The sequence below is a fragment of the Strigops habroptila genome, chromosome 7, assembly GCF_004027225.2.
Source record: "Strigops habroptila isolate Jane chromosome 7, bStrHab1.2.pri, whole genome shotgun sequence".
Taxonomy (NCBI): domain Eukaryota; kingdom Metazoa; phylum Chordata; class Aves; order Psittaciformes; family Psittacidae; genus Strigops; species Strigops habroptila.
This window is the reverse complement of record NC_044283.2, coordinates 13,015,524-13,036,612: the sequence shown is the minus strand read 5'-3', so window position 1 is coordinate 13,036,612 and position 21,089 is coordinate 13,015,524. Positions and strand designations below refer to the sequence as shown.

General features: G+C 40.0%; 1 protein-coding gene across 10 annotated transcripts in view; it reads right to left on the bottom strand.

Moving 5' to 3' along the window:
- Positions 1 to 751: 751 nt before the first annotated feature.
- Positions 752 to 21,089, bottom strand: part of C7H4orf50 (chromosome 7 C4orf50 homolog) — an 83,176-nt gene continuing 62,838 nt past the window's right edge. For 6 of the 10 annotated variants that reach the window (XM_030491389.1, XM_030491387.1, XM_030491392.1 and 3 more), the window contains one exon: positions 754 to 4,918. The gene's annotated coding sequence lies outside the window, so the exon portion shown is untranslated. Of the gene's footprint in view, positions 4,919 to 21,089 lie in introns of all 10 variants that reach the window. The other 4 variants (XM_030491390.1, XM_030491384.1, XM_030491393.1 and 1 more) reach the window with 2 other exon arrangements.

Genomic DNA, 21,089 nt, shown 5'->3' with positions numbered 1-21,089 from the left:
CTTGGCTCCAGTTGTAGCTGGAACTCTTCTTGCATCAGCACGAACATCATGAGCTAGAACAGGACTCCTCTGGTGCAGGGGCTCAGAGAATATGCAACGCTCATTTTGCACCTATTTTTGCTGTTGTGCGTTTTACAACAGAATAATCAGACAAAAAAGTAGTGAGTGTGAAAGAAACACAGGTTTTCTTTCTTTCTTTCTTTCTCCCAGAGGAGTGACTTAAGTCACTAAGTCGCTGGGTCAGTCTCCCTTTCTCTGTTCTACATGTCTGTTGTACCTCTGGCTGCAGTGTCCTCCTTCCCTCACAAAACCCCATCCCATGGATCGGTGATTTGGACTTTCTCCCAACCTTCAGGAACCATGGGTCCAAAACCTACAAGTTGGGGAAGGCTCAGGCTTCCCCCTTCCTCAGAAGTGATCCAGCCCATAGTATTCTGCTAATTCATATTAATTCTGTTAAATCAGCGAAAGTTGAATGGCAGCTCCTCCACCAAGAGAAACAAGAGCTCAGACTTAACAGTTTCCTTACCCTTTTAGAAGACAGATGGTCCCTTCCTCAAAATGGAGACTTTCTGGGTTGCTGTCCATGGATATAGTTGTATTTACAACTATATTTCAGAAGCTCTGCCACCGTTTTAGAGTTAAAATAATTAAAATTATAAAGTTTTTAATTTAAAATATGCATACATTTAATATACAAAATTATACAAATTATACGTTTAACTAACATAGAAAAATACATCTTGTTAACAAGATAAAATGTCAACATATCTTACATCATTTAAGTGAGAGTTACAAATCTGTGATAATCATCAAGTAGACTTTGTGACTTCATTACAATTCTGTATCCTCCCTAGTTACACTGAAAATTAATACATATGTACAGTTGATATACATGTCAAATGTCTTAGAGTGGAAATCTTTGCTGAAAAGTTATCCGGAAGGTTTTAATGGAACAGATTCCAAGAAGAGTGGCCTCTCTCATACTATTGAAGCTTCTCACTTAGCTGAGACCAATTTGACACCTGGTTACAAGGTGGTCACGGGTCGGAGTTTAAACTTTTTGCATTTATTTACAAACACCCCTCTCTCCCCAGTCTAGCTGGTACATCTGATTAATAAGTATCACACCATAACTCCGAGGCTTTTTGTGAGTTCTTTGGCACCTCTTCAAATGGATCCCAATCTGTGGCCCTAACAGCTGCTCTTCATGACTTCTGGTTATCATTCCATTGTTGGCTGTGCAGAAGAGTTAAATAGCTGCACAGCACTAGAGCTCAAAAGGCAAGATCTCTGTACATTATTCAGCCCAGACTACTCATTAATACCTCAGGGGGTTGGGAAATATCTTTGTTTCAGTCAAACAAATGTATGCAGCAAGTCTTTACTCCTTATTTAATTTACGTGGTTTCTTTTTCCAAGTTCCAAACAAAAGACGGAAGTGTAATTTATAAACAACTTATAAAAAACTGTTCCATGCTGGGTTTTGTCTTACATACTGCGAGCTATGTGATGACTTCCTTTAACTATTTACATATTCTTTAAAACTTGTTTATCATCACAGGGAGCGAAATAGAAGACCACCACTGCTCTGATTTTCAGGCCCTCAATTTTTTCCCCCCTGTTTTTTAGCTGTACCAAGAAATTGCTCTTAATTCCTAAAAGATAGAATTAACTCATGAGTTGAAAGCTTATTCAACTTTTCCTAAGATCTGCTTAGGACCATCAGTGAGTACATGAATTACCTCATACAGGATTTTTTCCACAGGAGCTGTTTTCAACTTTTAACTACATTCTCCCGCTTTAAAAAAAAAAACCACAGTTCAGAGAGTACAGAAATGCAGTTGTTTGGTGTCAGTTAGTGCACACTGCACAGTAACCTCTCACACTGGAATTTACATTTGCATATTCATATTCCCGTAGCAAGAGTCTATGTTACACAGAGAAACAATAGCGAACGGGTTGGTATAAATCTCTGAAGATCTCAACAACTCCCAATCAAGGCAGGTCTCCACAACTACTAATCTCTCTTTTCCTCTCCTACGTGCATAGACAACATTAAAGAGAGCATGATGCCTAAGTATCTATCAGATCTGAGCGTTCAAGCCAAGTAGCAGCAAGCATGAAATCTTGGTCCCAGGGAAGTCAGTGGAAATTTGCCAGTCACTTCAGTGGTACCAGCATTTCATCCACTACATTTAAACTTTCTCCCTCTTTTTTTTTCCCTTGTTCAGCTTGACCTGCAACTTGCAGCTTTCCTCATATGCACACATCCCAGTGGCAGAACTGAAGTTAGCTATGTTTTTAATTCACATCCTACATAAGAAACAGTATACTCTCTTTCCTAACATTTGTGCAGGGACAAAAATTCCTGACCATAATCCCATGGCTACTGGTTTCTAATGCAAATATGTTTGGAGCCAAAGGCACAATATGTTTTAAAGGAATTCTGCTAAAGCAGGAAAGAGGTTTGAAAAAGTTTCTGTAATCCTAAGGTCTGTTCCCCCTCTGCCTCCTTAAGGCACTAAAGGATTTCCAAAGGATTACTGGCAAAACCCAGCATGCACATGTCCCTCCCTCCACCCCGCAACCACGGTAAATTCAAATACTAAAATCCTTCATCTGCAAGTGACATATACAGGTAGATTTATGAAACACAAAGGCCACAAGGGCAAACTTCATCCATGCCTTAGCAGGAGGTTTATCGTGGGAATTCTGCTGTGTATGTGAAATACTTCCTGGCAATTGTATTATTCTGAATGTAACGTGATTATCATGCCATAGTCAATCATTGTACTTCCAGCACCTGCCATCAGTAGTGGTGTGAAGAACAGAATTCAGAATTTAAAGGTTGCACAAGGAACTGTGGAAATACTGTAAGCCATACTCTCCATATCCTGCAATGCTTTATACAGTAGAGTATACATATATGTGAACTGTCAAGAAATCATATTTTCCATGTGACACTGCCCATTTTCTCTGTGTAGGGTGACAGAAGAAGATTGTATTTACTTATGCAGAATTTAGCAGCATCTTAATTTTGACTGGAAGGAATTTGGTCAAAGCAACATTGTGCATATTACACAACCAGAACAAAGGGCCCAAATTTGCATTCTGAGAAAGTTTAACACAGAACAATGATACATGTGAAGCATCCCCTGGCACATTTACCATAGAAAGCACATTAAACAAGTTAACTTCTGTTAACATAACTTTTAGATAGCACTTTTCACCATAAGGCAACTAGAAAACAATAGCTAGGCTCTCTGTCTTAGCTAGTAATCTCACATTAAAAATTTTACTGCTTTCTTACAATGTTTTGAGGTAAAGTTGGGATTTTAATTCCTGATCCTCCACCACATGAAATACATCCACTGGCCTATCAATTTAATTAATAAACAGTATCGGTGAGACAATTTTCATATTAGGAGGTGGTAGAATTTAAAGGAGATCAATGTGCTTCAAACCACTAAGAGTGAAGCGTGTTCTACATTCCTTGTGCTAATCATTTCAAGGTGAAACTAAAAGGCGGAATGCCTAAGATGTTACAAAATGGACAGGTTTATTATCAACATTTATAATTTATGGTTGGAGATTATGCATAAATACTAGGAAAGAAGCATAATGTTTTAGTTCGATACTTAATTCAAAAGTGAGAAGTAGGGTTTCATTGCCTGAGTGTTGTGGAAATGATGTGTATTTTCAGGTGGATAGTATGCAAATGCATAGAAACCTACATATATGTCATTGCTTTATTTTAAGAACTTGTAGTTAAGCTTCAAGTGTTACCATGCCAACATGTCATCTTGTTACTAATCATAATCTAGAAATGCACATTACATTAATCTGATCTGGGATTCCACAATTTATTATCCTTCTGCCTCCTTTCAAAGGCTATCTGGAATTACTGGGTGACTAAAGACCGTAAAGACAGTGCATTCTAGCAGTTAGGTTAACATTTAAAAAAGAAAAGAGGAAATACAACTGATAAAACGGTTAGCAAACCTGAAGGTGCATTACATTGTAAGGAATATTTTGAAAGAGAAGTACCCACAGCTGCTCCTGTTCAGGTTCAACACGAGTATTACCACTGACCTCAATAGTACTATGTGACTTTAGTTAAAGAAGGAATGGATGTATCATATGATCCCTTATGCACAAGTCTTGAGCCTGCACTTCCATCTCCCTGCCCTCACAGATGGGTACTCAGATGTGAACAGTATGGCTCATGGGGGCACAAATCCGTATTGTGCAGTGTGGATACAAAATGTGTTTGTATCACGTGTACCATTACCAACCAGTTTGCACAAACCCACCTATTTCAGGAAAAGCATGTATGCATGTGAATGCCTTAATCTGAAAGTTAAATTAAACGTGGCCTATTCAGGAGATTGAAACAATCAATCTAGAGTATTAGGACACAGCGCTTTGATGTTCTAAGTGCCTCTCAGTGCGCATGAAGTGCATTCCTAATTCCTACTTACCCTTGTAAAAATGCAGTTGTCTCATTTCCTAAACAGTTTTTTACCCTCAAGTACCACGTCCTCAGAAATACTAAACATCCTAACTCAGATCAAAGACTCTTTCAGGAATGCTCAAAGCCATATGAGGCTCAAGATATTACATGCCCACACTCATAAACACGTGAAGACTGAGATCTGTGCTTAACTGGATAATTTCTTGAAAATGCTGAGATCCCAAGAAAAGAAAACAGAATGAAAACTCAAACCACACATTGGGTTGGCCCACATGGCCAGCTTCTACTACAGGAGGTGGCTAAAATGTGACAGATGGTAACTCAAGGTAACTTCCCAGTTTTTCCCATAATGAAGCAGCTGCAGTCACCAGCAGGTCCAAGTCCCTTTCATCATTCCTTCAGAGCAGTACTGCTTCTTCTTCGTGACTGATACATTCTTCCCTGGAGAAGAGGAAGGAGGGATAAAAAAAAAAACAAGGAAGGAAAATAAAAAAGACAAAAGCGTAAGTTTTTGGATTTTCACAATTAAAGGAATTGTTTGTTATCCATTCATGGTCAAAATAAAGCATTTGGGAAGCAGTGTGCCTAGGTGCTACCATACCAATATAACTTTATGGCAGTGTTAAGAGAACACATTGTAGAATCTGAACTGTTCAAAACATATTGAGACATTCTCCCATGATTTATGGATTTTAAGATGAAAAGCACAGCCCATATTTTTCCCTTTTGGAAACTACCCTACTCCTTCTTGTAAACAATTTACTGCCATTCGTTTATCAATATGGGAATAAACATTCCCTGCCATCTTCCCAACACCAATCCATAATCCACTTGGCAGGGATCTGCAGAAGTAGTCTCATGGATAAAGTTCATCCCGGGGATGACAGCCATCACAAATCCAACCTTCCAAGTAAGTCCTACTTCTATGCCTCTTCTGAGAGCAATATTCATCATTTGAATTCTCCTCAGATATCAGATATTAAGTTTCAAAGCCTGCAAAATATTATATCTGACTTGGCAATTTCCATTGAGGCTGTCATTATTACTGTTAAATATCACCAGTGATGCACTACCTGCATACTTAATGATTGCTAAAACTTGGTGTCTACTGGAGGAACATACATCTTGGTACATCAGGAGTATAGGAAATGATAATAACATACATAATTTACAAAATGGCACCTTGTAATTATTATAGTAATAATGGTCTGGTGATAGTAATGAACTGTCATCACTGAAACATGTCCCATTCACCAACACACCCCCCCAGAAAAATTAAAAACTGGAAAAAAAGAGAGTCTTTATGGCTTGTTCTGGAGGATGGAAAGGTTTTTCCAAGCATGAAGAACAGAACTGAAAAAAAATCCTGCAGTTAAGCAGAGTAATAAAGGAGAGGCCATTATTTTTGAAGCAACTAGATGGGATATTGTAGGACACAAAACCAGTGAGGTATGCAAAAGTCAGTAACTGAGCCAGGAGAGGGCCAGTTGGGCAGGAGCACATCTAGAAGCCCTAGTGATGAGAAGAATTTAGCACTCTTGCACACTCCCTACTTCAGATTTCCATCTTGGATCGGAAGGTGGCAAATGTTCAGACTTGCTTCTGATTCAAAGAAGCACCAGAACCTTTCTGCAGCCTTCTTAAGACTTTGTACATTATCTCTTGCTCTGCTGCAGGTGGATCCAAACAAAACCATTTTTGGAATTTCTTCTCTTTTCATGGCCCAATAGAGCTCCAGGCTGTACTGCAAACAAAGTCCATTGCAGTCCATTCATGTTTCAAGGCAAACAAAGAGAACCCTAGTAGAATCTCCATGGATCATCATCTTCTTTGATTAATGTCTTTGTGGTCTAAGTGCAATCAAAACAAGACCCAGCAGAATTCACTTACAGTCTTTGCTATCTACAGCTTCCAAGGATTTTTCAGGACTGTAGGCACTTTGTAATTGATATTACAGAGACAAATAATGACTTAGTAACAGCAGAGCTGGTCTTGTATTCTGAGATGGTCTGAAATACATCCCAGTCTCTCCCCTTCCACTTACATGAGTGGAAAAAAGTCTCTCCTCTGTGATCCCGTCACTGTACATAACAGCTGAGGAGGATCAGAAGGATGAGTCCCTAGGTCCTCCTAAAACAGCCTTACTTTAGAAGACAGAGAGGTTGCAATTTTAGTCCTTCAATTGCTTGCACAGGAGCTACCCATTGTTGCCATTTGTCAGTTTACTGACTTGTTCAAAGGGAAAAAATGTCTCTAAACTACCAGGTGTGAAAACTGGTGTGGCCAGAATAGGGGAAATCTGATTCAAACCTCATTCATTCAGTGATCATGTATTTTTTTGCACTTTAATGATCACATGTTTTGTTATCCACCAATTTAAATTTAAGCCAAGTTCTCCAGTTTTCTAAAGTCAGGGATAAAGAATATTTGCCAAACGTGCACTGCTAGACTAGGCAGCATTTACAAATGTAAAAGTCATTATTTGCATAATATTTACTTCCATTTTTATTACTTTTTTCTTGAAATGTTAGCTCCAATTATAATTATTTTCTTATTTTTGTCAGACTTTTCACTTTCTCTTTCCTTTCATTCTCTTTTGTCCTTGCTCCTTCCTACATGACATTATTTATCCTTTTATTCTCCACTCCAAGTCCTTTCAAGTCCTTGTGCTCCTTCCAGTCTTATTTCCCTGACATATTTATACTTCACCCTTCTCTTATTCTTTTTTTTCATGCCACTTATCTAACTAAGCAGTATGGCAACATAAACCACTACTGAATTATTTTGTAATTACTCAATCAGGGAGGAAGTCTGTGTTGTGAAATGCTTGAGGAAAATAGAAAAAGGTCTTCATGATGTGACTTTACCCAAGAAAAATATCAACCAGGCATTTCTACTGCTTAAGCACAAAGATGCACTTTCCAGCTGTACATCACAGTGATTAAAACCCAGCTGAGTCTTTATTAATAGTGGACCTAAGAGTTTCAGGATGGGTATTTCTGTTGCTCAGAAATTTGCTGGCCTCCCATTCTTTGTTAGGGCTAAAGCACATGCTTGAGCAATGATGCAGAGGCTGGGTTCATGTTCCTTCACATCATGAGCAAAATCAATTTCAGCCACCAACACAAAGAACTGCAAATGCAGAAGGTCACTAAACAAAACTGATTTCTTCGTGACATTGGAGCCTTAAAGGGAAACTTGCAACATAGAATTGATAAGACTGTGCACTGCTCTCTAACCCAGGACTGAATTACTCCGAACATAAGAAAGATCAACAATCCATTTTCATGTACTCACTTGATGTTCTCCAGTCTTTTACCACCTCTGTGAGCTGCCAGCATATGTTTGTTCTAGCTGCTCCCAGTCCCTATCTATACTTGTTCATCATGTGCCAAGTATCAGGAAACCATAAGATCGTAGGAAGGGACCTTAGAAGGCCATTTAGATCAACCTACTCAAAGCAGAAGTCAGACAGACCAATTTGCTCAGGGCTTAGTGAAATCTTGAAAAACTCCTGGGATGGAGAACGCACAACTTTGCTGGGCAGCCTGTCCCACTGCTGGGCTGTCCTCAAGAGAGAAATGCTTTTCCTATATCCAGTCTGAACCTCTCATTTTAATTCATGCTCACTCTGTCTTATCCTCTCATCAAGCTCCGCTACGAAGAGCCCAGCTCCGTCTTCCCAATTACTTGCTCAGGTAGGCTGTTGTGAGGTCCCTCCAAAACTGGCTCTTCTCCAGAGTGAATCAGCTTAGATCCATTGGCCTCTCCTCACAGTAAAAGTGGTCTACTCCCTCAAGTATCTAAACTAACATTTTAAGGAAGCTCAGAGAGCACCAGTACTGCTCAGCCAAGGCCATTGCTATACTCTGGCCAATTCAGCTTGTTCAGAGACAAGTCGCAATTAGGGTTGGGTAACCACAGCAAACAGGAGCTGCAAATGTGAATCTTACAAATGTGCATGGACAAATGAATACACTACTGTGCTGAGCATGATTCTGGAAGTTAATTTCTTCTATTAATGGCCTATCAATTTATATAGGAATAATATATTTGCTTTCAAAAAATGTCTTCTAGAATTGCCTTGCAACCGTTGCAGCTTTGAGATGCAAATGCTTAGAGAAGAATCCCGATGTCTAACCTCCTGCTCGTCATATATTCCACAACTTTGCAGGCAGGCAGCAGGAACATGCACGCTTATGAGATCAATTGCTAACCGAAAATCTTGAAAACGCAGCCAAAGCAAGTCAGCTTGCCAAGAAGCTTAGGGTGAAACACGCTGATATGAAGCAGTCCAACAATTTAAAATGACAAACTAGGAAACCTCGAAGTCTGGTCACAGATTGTTGAGAACACACACACAGAAATATTCCAACTGGAATATTTATTTTTTTTATCACAGTGTTCACCCACTGCTAGTCCTAATTAAAGAGTGGTCCTATTCCAATTTTAAACAAAAAACAATTAAAACACCCTTGCATTCAAAGCATCTTCCACAGGACCCTGTTTACTTTGCTGATTCAACTTTCCTGTACAGGTACGACCTCATTTATATACCCCAGGGCTTTTAGTAGCCTTGAAAATCTAACAGCACTTGTTAAATATAGGCTCTTTTTTGTGCTAAGGTAAAGTGAGGACAGGAAGTCAGTGTTATTTACATCTCTTCCATTAAGACGGTTATAATGGATTTAAAGGCTAAATTAAATGAGTTAACGTCACACTGTAGAGACCATAACACCATGACATGTCCAAATACGATGGCAGAGTGATACCTTCTACATAGTGGGCGTATTGGTTTTGAGAAACATCTCCAAACAATAGTGCAACTGAGTACAATGCAAAAGCAAATTCCAGAAGGATTATCTTGTCAATTAAAAGACAGAGACGATCCCTATCATGTGCATATTTCACCAAGGTTAGTTAAAGAAGTGAGCATTATTGAACAATAACAGACACTAGCAACAACAATAAGACAATAGCAACAACCACAAAAATACTTTACATCTAATATACTTCACTATGGGGCTTAGCACCGTAATACTTTCAGTTACAACTGGAACTTCCAGTGCTAAATACGAAACAGCCTGGTTGACCCACAACAGTCCCACAAGCCCTCACTCCCACCATATGCAACTGAAGCGCGTTCAGCTTGGTTATTTCCAGATATTTTGCTGGGCCACTCCTTTCCCTTACAGTTTCTCAGAGAGGCATCATTAACACAGAAATCTTAATGGCAAGCTTTTACTGGTAATGTGTAATACCAGTTTCCCAGGCCAGTTGTAGAACACCACTGAAATAGGTATATTTGCAGCAGGTAACAGCCACAAACCTTGTAAAAACATGCTCTATTTGCTGAGTTGGGTTCAACCTCCTTGTATCAAGGCATTGCAAACTGGTCAACAATGAGGGGAAATGCTGTGCCTCAGAGCAACACTCTGGCCTGTGAGTGGTGCTGGGGAAGCCAAGGAGGTAAGTACAACCATGAAAATCTGAAAGACCTGCTGGGATTGAAGAGCCCAAATTGTGAGCAGGACAACATAAGGTCCTTGGAAGCAGAGGCCATTTGAGCCCTTCAGTCTCTGGGTCATGATACCTCTTTACCAGATCATCTTCCCAGGCAATCCTTTTCACATTTGCATGCGTTGAGCCTGCCCAGAAGACCAAGGGTTGCATTCATCTAAGTCATAGCAACCTTTGGACCAGAGGGGTTTTGTCCTGGGGACAGCAGTGATGCCTGCAAATGCAGACCTGCCTGTTGTCTTTCAGGAATATTAATGGTTTGAAAGGCACTACAAATGTCCTATAGAAAACCATTCGTTTAAATTATTTGACTTAGGGGGAGTCACAGGCATGTTTTTTTTTAAAGTCAAGGTCATTAAGAATGGCTCACTCAGTACCAGACAAGATTTTGTGACTCACAGGAGACTGGGAAAATCAGCAGCAGCACTGTGTATTTAGAGCATAATGTTTAGTCACCAAAGATGCTTTCAGAGTTATTGCCTCTTCCTTAGACACATTTTTTAATTGCTGTAACAGAGCTGCAGCAGTAACAAAGAAATATCTTCTCCTAAAATGCAGAGTCATACAGGTAACTGATCAGCAGGTTTGCCTTGCTGCTGTCAGCCTAAGAAAAATGGGAAAGTGAATTCGCTTTTCAGCAAAACATTTTTTTATCCCACTAACCCTCCCACCACTCAGGGAAAAATTATGTATGCGCATCCAGAACAGATTAAGTAGCACCTGAGGAAGAGGATTTCCAGATGCTCTGCACTCCATAGCAAAAGCTTAGGAAGACAGGAGCACACATATATTTAAGATTTTCTGTTTTGCTTTCTATTCCTTGCCTGATCTTTGCAAAGGCCTGTTACAAAACAGAATAACTGCTAGAGTAGGTGGGATTTTTTTAAATGTAGTAATCAAAGTAGTATCATTACAAGCCTATGAGCAAATAGTAGGCTTTTTGTGGTTACATCCTCACCCTGTTCCCCAGTCAACCTACAGGAGATTTGTGTGTCAGCCTGCACAGCCCTGTCTGGCAGAGTGAGCAGATGCACAGCTGTGGTCACAGGAGCATTGGGGCAATGGTACCTTTGAACACCCCATGCAGAGCCAGAAGGTCCACTCATCGCCTGGAAAGCAAGAGTGAATTTTGCTCAGAGGCACCAATCTGAACACTGCAGAGCTTAATAACTGCAACACATCGTTACTGCAACATATTTTAATGCTCTACCAACAGTAAAAGTCTAATCTAACTACTTGAAAATTATTAATACAAGAAAAACATTTGCTATTCCCATCAATATTTACAGAGGCAAAGCAAGTTTCCCTGGTTCAGCTTTACCCCTGTGGTGGAGGATTCAGCATACAGCATATGACCTACATAGCAGGAAGTCAAACTTTGTTATAATCCTGTCCCCCTGAGCACTGAAAAATTTGGAAATCAGACAAGATGAATGCAGTGGCCCAGATTCTCTCAGTCATTTGGGCAATTTTGCATTGCATCATCAGTCCTAATTCACCCTTCAGGGCCCACAGTCATGACAGGGAGCCACAAGGGCAGTGGTATTATCATCTCCCTGTCCTATGACTAGAAAAAGTGAGCACATGCCCACCTTCCAGGGAGCTCCAGCTGCTGAAACAACACTCTGTAGCTAGTGTCGTGTAGGTTGTACGTATAAATTACAGTAACTTTTAGGCTGCTAAAAGTTACATTGGAGATATCTGTATTGAATTTTAAGTACATGTTTGGGACATATGTGTGCCCAGAAAATTCTCTGGTCCACACTGTTTGGATTAATACCTCTACTTAGACACAGACCTTAAGGTCAATCTTAAAGCAATCATGGGAAAAAGCACAGGGTGCCAACATGTATTTCATCTACCTTCACAGTACCATCATATTAGTCACTACACCAGTCAAGAGCCTTCCCAGAATAACTGTCCTCCAATACTATTAAGACAACTGGGATTTGTAGGCCATCTGACTATCTGCAGACTAATGCTATGTGAAGATCTGCAGCTGACTTGCATCCGAACTACAGCTATACTAGAATGGTATAAGTATCCCTTTGCCCTCTCTTCTGCCTCATTATATTTAAAACACGGGGACGCAGGACCTCCAGGATCAGATATCTGCATGGGGTTACTAAACTGGTCAGAAACATTCTGAATGGAACACTTGATTTTGATGATGGTGCAGAAACCACGCCTAATTTCCTGCTAGTTCCTCTTCCATGTTCTTCAAGAGGACTCCTGACAGGTTGACAGAGAGTGGGAGTTTGGAAGAAGTTATTGCTCCAGGATTGTCTCAGAGACTGCAGAGCTCCTAAGCTGCTGGCTCCTCTACAGATCTCGTTAGGCCCAAAAATCTCAGAGCAGAGTATCCCTGCTCATAAACTCCAAGGCTGCCAGCTCTCTGTTAGCCTACCAGACAGAAAGAAAAGAAGTAAGAGTCTGAAAGCTCTGGAAATGTGCAATTCCTTGGCATCCCAGGCAGCCAGAAGATCCATAATTCCTCAAGCTGGAGACCCCAGAGCTTTTGATGCCTCCAGTTCCAGGTGTTACTAAATTTGGACTACATGATCACTGTAGGTCCCTTCCAACTGAAAACATTCCAGTCTAGTCTAGCCTAGTCTAGTCTAGTCTAGCCTAGTCTAGTCTAGTCTAGCCTACTCTATCTACTCTACTCTACTCTGCTCTGGTCTGGTCTATTCTATTCTTTTCTATTCTGTTCTGTTCTTGAAGAATTGAAAAAATACTTTTCATTTCAAATCAGAATAAAATCAAATTTAACAAATCTATCAAAATCCTCTGCAAATGCAATGATCTGTTTTCATGTTGCACCACTGAAATAATAGGCTATTATGGCTGGTGTACAACACATCTTGTCATCCCATTCCTAAGCATACAGATTGTACCATTACTCAGCATATTGAGCTTTCATAACATTCATTGCCTCCTCACCCTTCCTCTTTATCCTAGGTATCCATGCCCTCTCAATTTTATCTTCAAAACCAAGCCTTTTAGGGAATAACATGTTTCATGGGGTTTCCCTCTTTAAACATATCTGTACAGCCATATAACTCAGAGAAAGCAAGTAGAAAGCAACAAAACTTAAAAGGACACTAATTTTGTATCTTCATGTTGGCTAAGTTGAACAGGATTTATTTGTCTGAAACTCCTGTTACCACAAAGTTCTATATGCAGGTCAGCAGGCTTATGTAACAATGATGCATCTGCCTGTCTGTCCCACATAAGTAAGACAGAATATGCTGTGACTGCTACATAACCTTGTGCGTTATTCATCAAAGGTTTATATCTATCTTTTTTTCCTATTAAAGGAGACCCACTGAAATCTCAATCTTCAGTTTTCCAAAGACTGGTAACTATTACATGTTCTCAGCCTGGTGCTTACAATCAGACACACCAGATCATTTTCACGAGGATTTTTTCTTTTTCTTTAATTCACTAGTGACCATTCATTCAAATTCAGTTTTGTTTCTGGAAAGAAAAGATTTTGAGTTAATTCATGTTAGTTGTGCTTTAATATACTGGTTTATGTTCAGTTGTTTGTTAACTTGTGAGTGCACTCCATCACATTTTGTTACTGCTGCTTCTTGCTCTGCCTTTTCCTTTAACCTTTTCCATTTCATCACACATCCACTAGCCACCCCTGTGACGGACATGGCAATGGTACGGCCTTAGTACACGTCCACAGGACACAGCATGGAAGACACTCTATCCAGACCTGCATTCTGTAAAAATCTACTCTCCGTTAAAACTAGGGCAAGGAATTGTGAAGGGAAGGTGACACAAGTGAACAGCAGGTGCCCAGCTCTCCTGCTGAAAGGAAATATGCATAGATCCATGGCATGTGTTTATACTTCAGAACAACAGATATGACCTATTACAGTAGGCACAATGATGTGTTTTATTCAAGTATGAAATACATATAAACGTCTATTTTAATCCCAGTTCTAGATCAAGAAGGTAACTCTAACATAACTACAGCCTCCAAGTAGCGTGGAAATGAAATCACTAATTTTCTATAACTGTTCTAATGTGGTTAAATGCAAGGTGATGTAGTAGGAACAAGGTGTGCAGCCCATGCCTGCAGAATGGTGGACCGTGTCCAGAACAGCATCAAAGACACATCAGAGGCTGTTCTAGTGCACAAGTCAGCATGACCAACAAGCACAAACCAGAAAGACCAAACAGGACTTGGCATGTAAACTAGCGGGGTGATTGACAGACAAGCCTTTGACACCTCGCATAGGTACCTATACTGAGTAACATATGTGAAGGAGGATTTCCCTAGCATTGCTCCTGAGTTTGAGACTTTTCAGAATGAACTGTCTATTCTGTAAGTATGGCTTACATCTTTTGGTTTTTTGCATTTGATTTCATTTTTACCACAAATTAAAATATTGACATTAGGCCAGGACAATAATTCAATACCAAGTTCACCAAAACCAATGATTTTATCTGCAGAAGTATAGTTCTAAAACTTCCTAAATTCACATCTGTAATAACATCCAGAGCATGGCCTGTTAAGTTCATCTGCAGAGCAAGCTCATCCACTGAGCAGTTTTATGCTCAGTTAATACATGCAGTGCAATACCAAGCCCAGTTAATCAACACTATCTATTCTGAAAGCAGGGGAAAAATTCTGTATGTCTGTCACACTCCATCAGCTTTCCCTACTTACTTTCAGCAATTAGTTTCAAAGACTTCCTGACTGAATTTACATAAAATACGTCCTTCTCTCCTACACCTTGTTAATGCATTAAACAATAATTTTATAAGGATTTCTTGGAGATCACTGTGCTTCAAGCACACAGTCCCAGGAATTTCTGAGGGCAGCAATTTCCTGGATCACCTCATCAACTTCAATAGACTCACACACCTGTGGAGCAAAAATGTTATTTACTGTGAGAGATCTTCTGGGTCTGTCTTCAGAGAGAAGGATATGGATGCAGATAACCTCTGCATTTTTAGGCTTTGCTTAGAATAGTCAGATGAGAAAAGAACAGCTATCACTGGACATAAGGCTGCAAAATCAGCAAGACTCACTGGAAAACCTCTGGAAGAGGTAATTTCAATCATTTGCAAGAGGAGAAGCCAGTGGAATGATCTGCCTGGATAAGATCTGAGGGGCGTGCTTCTCATGGCCAAAATGTTTGGTTTCTAGGGTGTTTTAGCCAGGACTTCTGCTGGCATAACTTCATGAGCTAGCTCAGTTCTAGCTGATGGCTTAAGCAGGTGGTGATGTATTTGTGGCTTTTAGTTAACGACTTGGTCTTGCAAACCCTCCTCACACAGATTTGCTCAAGAGTGTTGGAATGGGAACAGTGCATTCAGGAGACATTTATAAGATGAAGCCCAAAGTACTAGGGCACAACAGTTCTGTTGGCAACAAGCTACTGCAAACAGTTGCATAAGCTGAAGAAAAGCAAGAGCAACAGTTCCAAGCGTCTGCTTGTAGCATTATATTTACAGCTTTTCCCTGACTGTGCATATATTAAGCAATGGCAAACTTGTAGTGAGTGGAGGGAACAATCTGGCTATTCATAAGGCAGTTAACCTTTAGAAATGACCTTTGTTTTAACATTAAACCAGTCTGCTTCATGTTCAGAGGACCAGCATTTTCTTCACTTGGAAAAATGAGAAAATATTCCATAGCTATCTGTGAAAATAGCCAGAAAGATTTCACCCTTGCACTCTGAAAGAACTTGGCTGATACAGACTGTATAAAGATGGAGTCAATGCAACCCTGAGACTGCAACAAAGCACAGGCAGTGGCAGAGCGGAGTGACTCCAGAGCATGTGCCAGGCTGGGGGAGAAAAACATTTTCTAACAATATTTTTCTGATACGATGACTTTTCACTGTGGACTATTTTCATTGATTCTCTTCTAATCAAGACAAACATACCATACCTATCTTTGTTCAGAAGTTATCTGCCAGTATCAGCTAACAGCTGGACTCCTCAGCCATATCATTTATCTATTATTAAGCTGGGACCAAAACACTAGAAACAATGGTTGGCATGACACCATTTTTCTTTTCCTTCTTTCATTGACCTTCAGTGTTTTCTTGTTTCCAGGGAAACACAAAGCTCATGTAAGAAAATCCCTGTCATAATTGAGAAAAAGATTTTTTATTTTTAGATTGGGTTAACCCATCCGTCAAGAAAAGGAAATGAAATAAAATGAAATGGAGAACTGCAGTAACACTGCCACAGGGTAAATACAATGTTGTCATTGACTACGCCTGTGGAAACAATTCACTGAAAGTACAAGACGCTGTTGTGGTCTGGATTATGGAGGTACTGGGCTTATTTAGTCAGGTTACTTTTATCTAGCAAGTGATTTCATAAAAATATTTCAAACATATTATGAATACTGTACCCTCATGATGACTTCTTTAATTTGCTTGCCTGATTCTGATGAAAACCATAGGAGCCAGAACCTGCCTTACATTCACTTTCAAAGACAAAAAAAAAAAATCAACCCATGAAGCATCCACTGGTTTTCTCCAGAGAGTACATATGATAGTCCCAAATTGCATCTTAATACCATGAATTATTCAAAATCGCAGCAGGTAACAACAAACATTTTGTTAGGTGTAATGATACAGCTTAAACATGAAAAACTGTAGAAGCAGCATAATTAACAACTAGAAAAGCAGAGTTCAATTAAATCGCAATTCCTCTGTTCCTTATGCATTTCATTGGTTCATGCCACTAACACCAGCCTTCAGTAGGGCAGAACTGTTCTAGCCCCAGGAGATTCCTCTTGCTCCATGGAAAGAAAAGCCCAGAGGTATATAAGGAGACCAACTACATCAACTCCTACTTCACCTCAGCAAACAGGAGAGGAGAGACAAGTCTTCATCTGCTTCCAGTCTGCTTGTCCTCATTGCAAATATTTGGGGAGGAACTTGAGGCAGGCCATACTCCTCTTCCTCCAGCACATTTGTCTAGTACAATCTTGCCCCAGCTAACTAGGGTTTGCTACATTGTACACTATCACCACCAGTAATTCAAGCCCTATTTTCTACATGTGAAAAATGAGGTCTGGATTATAAACAGCACATTCAGCAAAGCATGCGGGATACTCTATGGGATAAATTAGTACCTCTTCTACACTGCTGTCTGACTCAATGTAATGTAAGTGGTAATGGCATATCTAGAAGAAAAGAAAAAATTCAAATCCACCACAGGAGTATAGATCATTGGAAGTGAAGCTTAATGTTTTCATGATCTGTATGGTTCACACAGCAGTTGTACAAAGAGAGACTGTTCAGAAAAGAAAGCAAAAGGGAAAACTACACATTTCCAGAAAACTAGTGAAGATCGGTCATTCAGATCCCCTGCTTCTGCTATCTCATAAATTATATCACAAAATATAATTTAGGAAGTCTAAGAAGAAGCCATGGCACATGTCTTCTTAGAAAAGTTGCACTGTTTATAAGAAAAAAGCTCAACTCAGAAACAGGAAAAATTAAAATATAAATACCTGCTGCAGTCCTCTTTAATGATAACAGATGACCTTTTGACTGAAGGTCTCAGGTTGGAGCAGATAAAGCATCTAATGTATTACCAGCTATACCTCCTTCATTTCCAATTTATATTTTGTATCCCCCCAGGTAATCATTATGTAGCAATACAGAAAAGACAATTCAAATCTTCTTTACACCCAGAAGACATTTTATTCTAAGTGATATGAAATAAGGGATGTTGGCAAGTTCACAGGATAAAATAGACTTTCACTGAAGGCATGAACTGATTTTTAAATAAAATGGTTAATTCATTCTTATTTCTTTCCACCCTTCCTCACTCCATTCTAAATAGCTTTTCATGTGATGTCTTTGGAAGATTCATCAACATCACAGGGATGAACCAGTTCAATTGATGTGCTCATCCAATAAGAGCAGCTTCACAGACCACAGCCTCCTCCATGGCTCACATTTATGCACAGGCAGCTGTGAGGAAGAGAATGACTGTGCTTTCTTTCCATTCAAACCCCCAGCCAGTATTTAACTTGCAGTACCGGACATCAGAGGTAAAGGTCAGATTTCTAAGTCACTTTTAGCCAAACAAAGTGGAGGGAGATTGTCACGGCTAATTACCCAGACGTTCTGTATCCCATACTTTTGCTGGAACATACAAAGCTGCTGAGGCTTATGTGGCTGATTATCCTGAAAATTCCATAGCCTTGAGCCTGAGAAAGGGCACCAAGCTCGCAGAGAATGACACCGGACAAGTTCCAGGTACACTCACATCATTAACATTTCTTATGGAGGCATTACATTTTCTTTCCTCACTTCAAAAGATGTAAACCAGTGTCTTGTGGAAGCAAAGGGAAATACACACATTCCTCTGAACTTCCTCCATCATTGCCCAAGGGATTTAAGCACAGAGTTATGCATATGATTTTGGTGCCCAACTGCCCTGTGTATATGGGCCATGCCTATCCTCTTATCAGTATAGTCTAAACCTTGAAATGTGCTTAGCAGTGCTTCGCCTGTGGCTGTATTTTTAGAAGACTAATACACAGAAGAGGGCCCCCTATATTCAATATATCTGCCTCATCTCTGACAGGAAGAAGAAGAATATGGATACCTTGCTTATCCTGCAAATCCTTGATTACACAAGGAACAAGCAATATGAATAAGATCTTCACAGGGGCAGAGCATGTTTTATCAGCAGAGACTACACAGTGGGAACTACTGAGAGAAAATTAATTTCAGTGAGTCTAATGTTATTCAGCCTGCTCAAGTAATGACCATCTTGAGATGCCTGGGTGGGTGTTAGCTGCAAGGTCTTCCTCTCTCCCACTGGCAGCACTGAAGATTATGAATTGAAACAAATACCAATGTGAGCAAATTGCAAACACCCAACTGTTCCCCGTGTCCCACCAACGAGGGGGAAGCACCTTTTCTTTAAAGTTCTCTCCTGTCTAATTACATCACAAAATTAGAATAGTATATTCCAATTTACGAAGTTACTTCTGTCAAGGATTCAAAACCAGGAGTTGCTGTCTCATCAGCTGCTCTGCAGCTTTGTGAAACAACATAACAACGAGCTAATGCAAAAGCCATTGCTGGCCTGCAACCTGGAGAAGGGAGTAGGTTGAAGTTTGTATCTGGCAGTTGCATGCTACATCTTCTACCCTTTCCCTTTTCTCAAGAGGAAAGCTCATTTCACAGCCAAACTTTTTAGCTGGTTCTTGAGCACAAACAAAACCAGTTTTGTGCTGGCAAGGAGGGAAGGAAAGCAATACGAATGGAATTGTTGATGCAGAATCTTTCTTTCCCTTTCCCCCCCTGCAGAAAGCTGCCAGGACAGCAGCAGCCTCTTGAAGGGAGTGGGCTGACAGTCTCAACAAAGCAAGTCGCAAAACTGATCTGGCTTTTCAGAGCTGGACAAAAAGGAAAATTGCTGGGACCCTTCTAAAGCAATGAGAGATTTCCTTTGTGGGACTGAAGGCTGAACGAAGGCTCACAAGAGACTACAACTTGAACTCTTTCTTTTGTTTCACTGGTTTAGGCCGAAGCATTTCACAGGCTTAGCCAGCAGCTTCAATTGGTAGCACAGTTGAGCTGTGGCTACAGGAGTATTTTTAGGTTTGGTTTCCAATGGAAACAGAGTATTCATCACTACTGCGCCTCTCTGTACCTGCATTCCTGCATTACTTTTGAACTCAGTGGGCATATTTAACTAAAACCAACTTAGAGAAAAGCCCCAAACTTCCACAAGTTTCTGAGAACTCAGAGGCCTGGTAAAAGAAAGCAACTCCCACAGTAAGCTTCCTTGCAATATAAAAAACTATGCAAATTAGGATTTTTTTTTCCCCTGTGGAATTCGCATGGGTGCTCTGCACATGAAAATACTGCAAAGCTTCATCTGCGGCTCAAGATCCTGGAGCAACTGTCAGAAATATTCAACCCCCCTAAAAATCCCATTCAGAAATGGCTGCTTCTCACTTACAACTTCTCATTCCTGTATCATCAGGACAAGTTCCCATGAAAGACCAGCACTAGCATAGAATGATGCCTATTACTTAACTGCTGTGTCATCTAGTCTTTTCTCCCATAAGATGAAGTGTCTAGTCCCCGCTAGCACTGGGATCCGTGCTTCAGCAACTGTATTCAACTATGTGGACATACCTCAGCTTCACAGAAACCACCTTTTCTTGGTTTTCAAAATACCCAAACAGTATCTTCATCCCTGAGAGCAGGCTCACACATGGGATCCGTACCAGACTGTCCCTTGACAGTGTGATTGCGAACTGCAACAAATGAACATTGTATATGCCATAATTCACAGTGAATAGCACCTCTATAATTACTAACCTGCTCCACGTGAAATTGGCTATGAGTGCTAACCGTTCTCATACTCAACAAGTCAAGGACCTAATCCATGCGTGACTTAAGTGCTCATTCAATCGACCTAGGCATTACATTAATCAGGGTGCTGGTTGCAAGCACCCCTTTATTACATTATTTATCTGGATAGCCAGATCCTTCACTGTCTTTACATTGGTAATGCAAGGTTACTATAGCAACCTCTGTGACCTGCATAATCAATATAGCAGAGAAGATCTGATAGCTGAATTAATATATATAATATAGCCTTGAATAGGAAAATTTAGAGTAATGTACTATGAAATTCATATATTCCCTGCTTATGATGTTACATTTATCTCATTTCATCTCCTTTTCCAAATACAGTCATCTCTAAATGCTAGAGTATGTGATACAACGTATTGTGGCAACAGTACTTAAACTTGCTGTTTGTTTTCTATTTTCAGTTTAGCACACAAACTACTTCATAAAGTCCAAAGACAATGTACATTTTACAGTATGGTTGACCAATCTATCATCATCTTGCAGAAACTAGAGTTTTTAACCAGATCTGCAGATTGTCTACATTTCTGCAATATTTAAAATAAGCAAGTTCAGAACTAGTTAGCTTGAGCATGGAATGTTAAGCAAAGAGATCACATTCTCCTTCAATTTTCTTTTTATTTTCCCATACTCAACAGGTTCTTTTTAAGAAGTCACTAACTGCCATGCAACTAGAGACTTGCTTGCCAACAGTTTGCTAC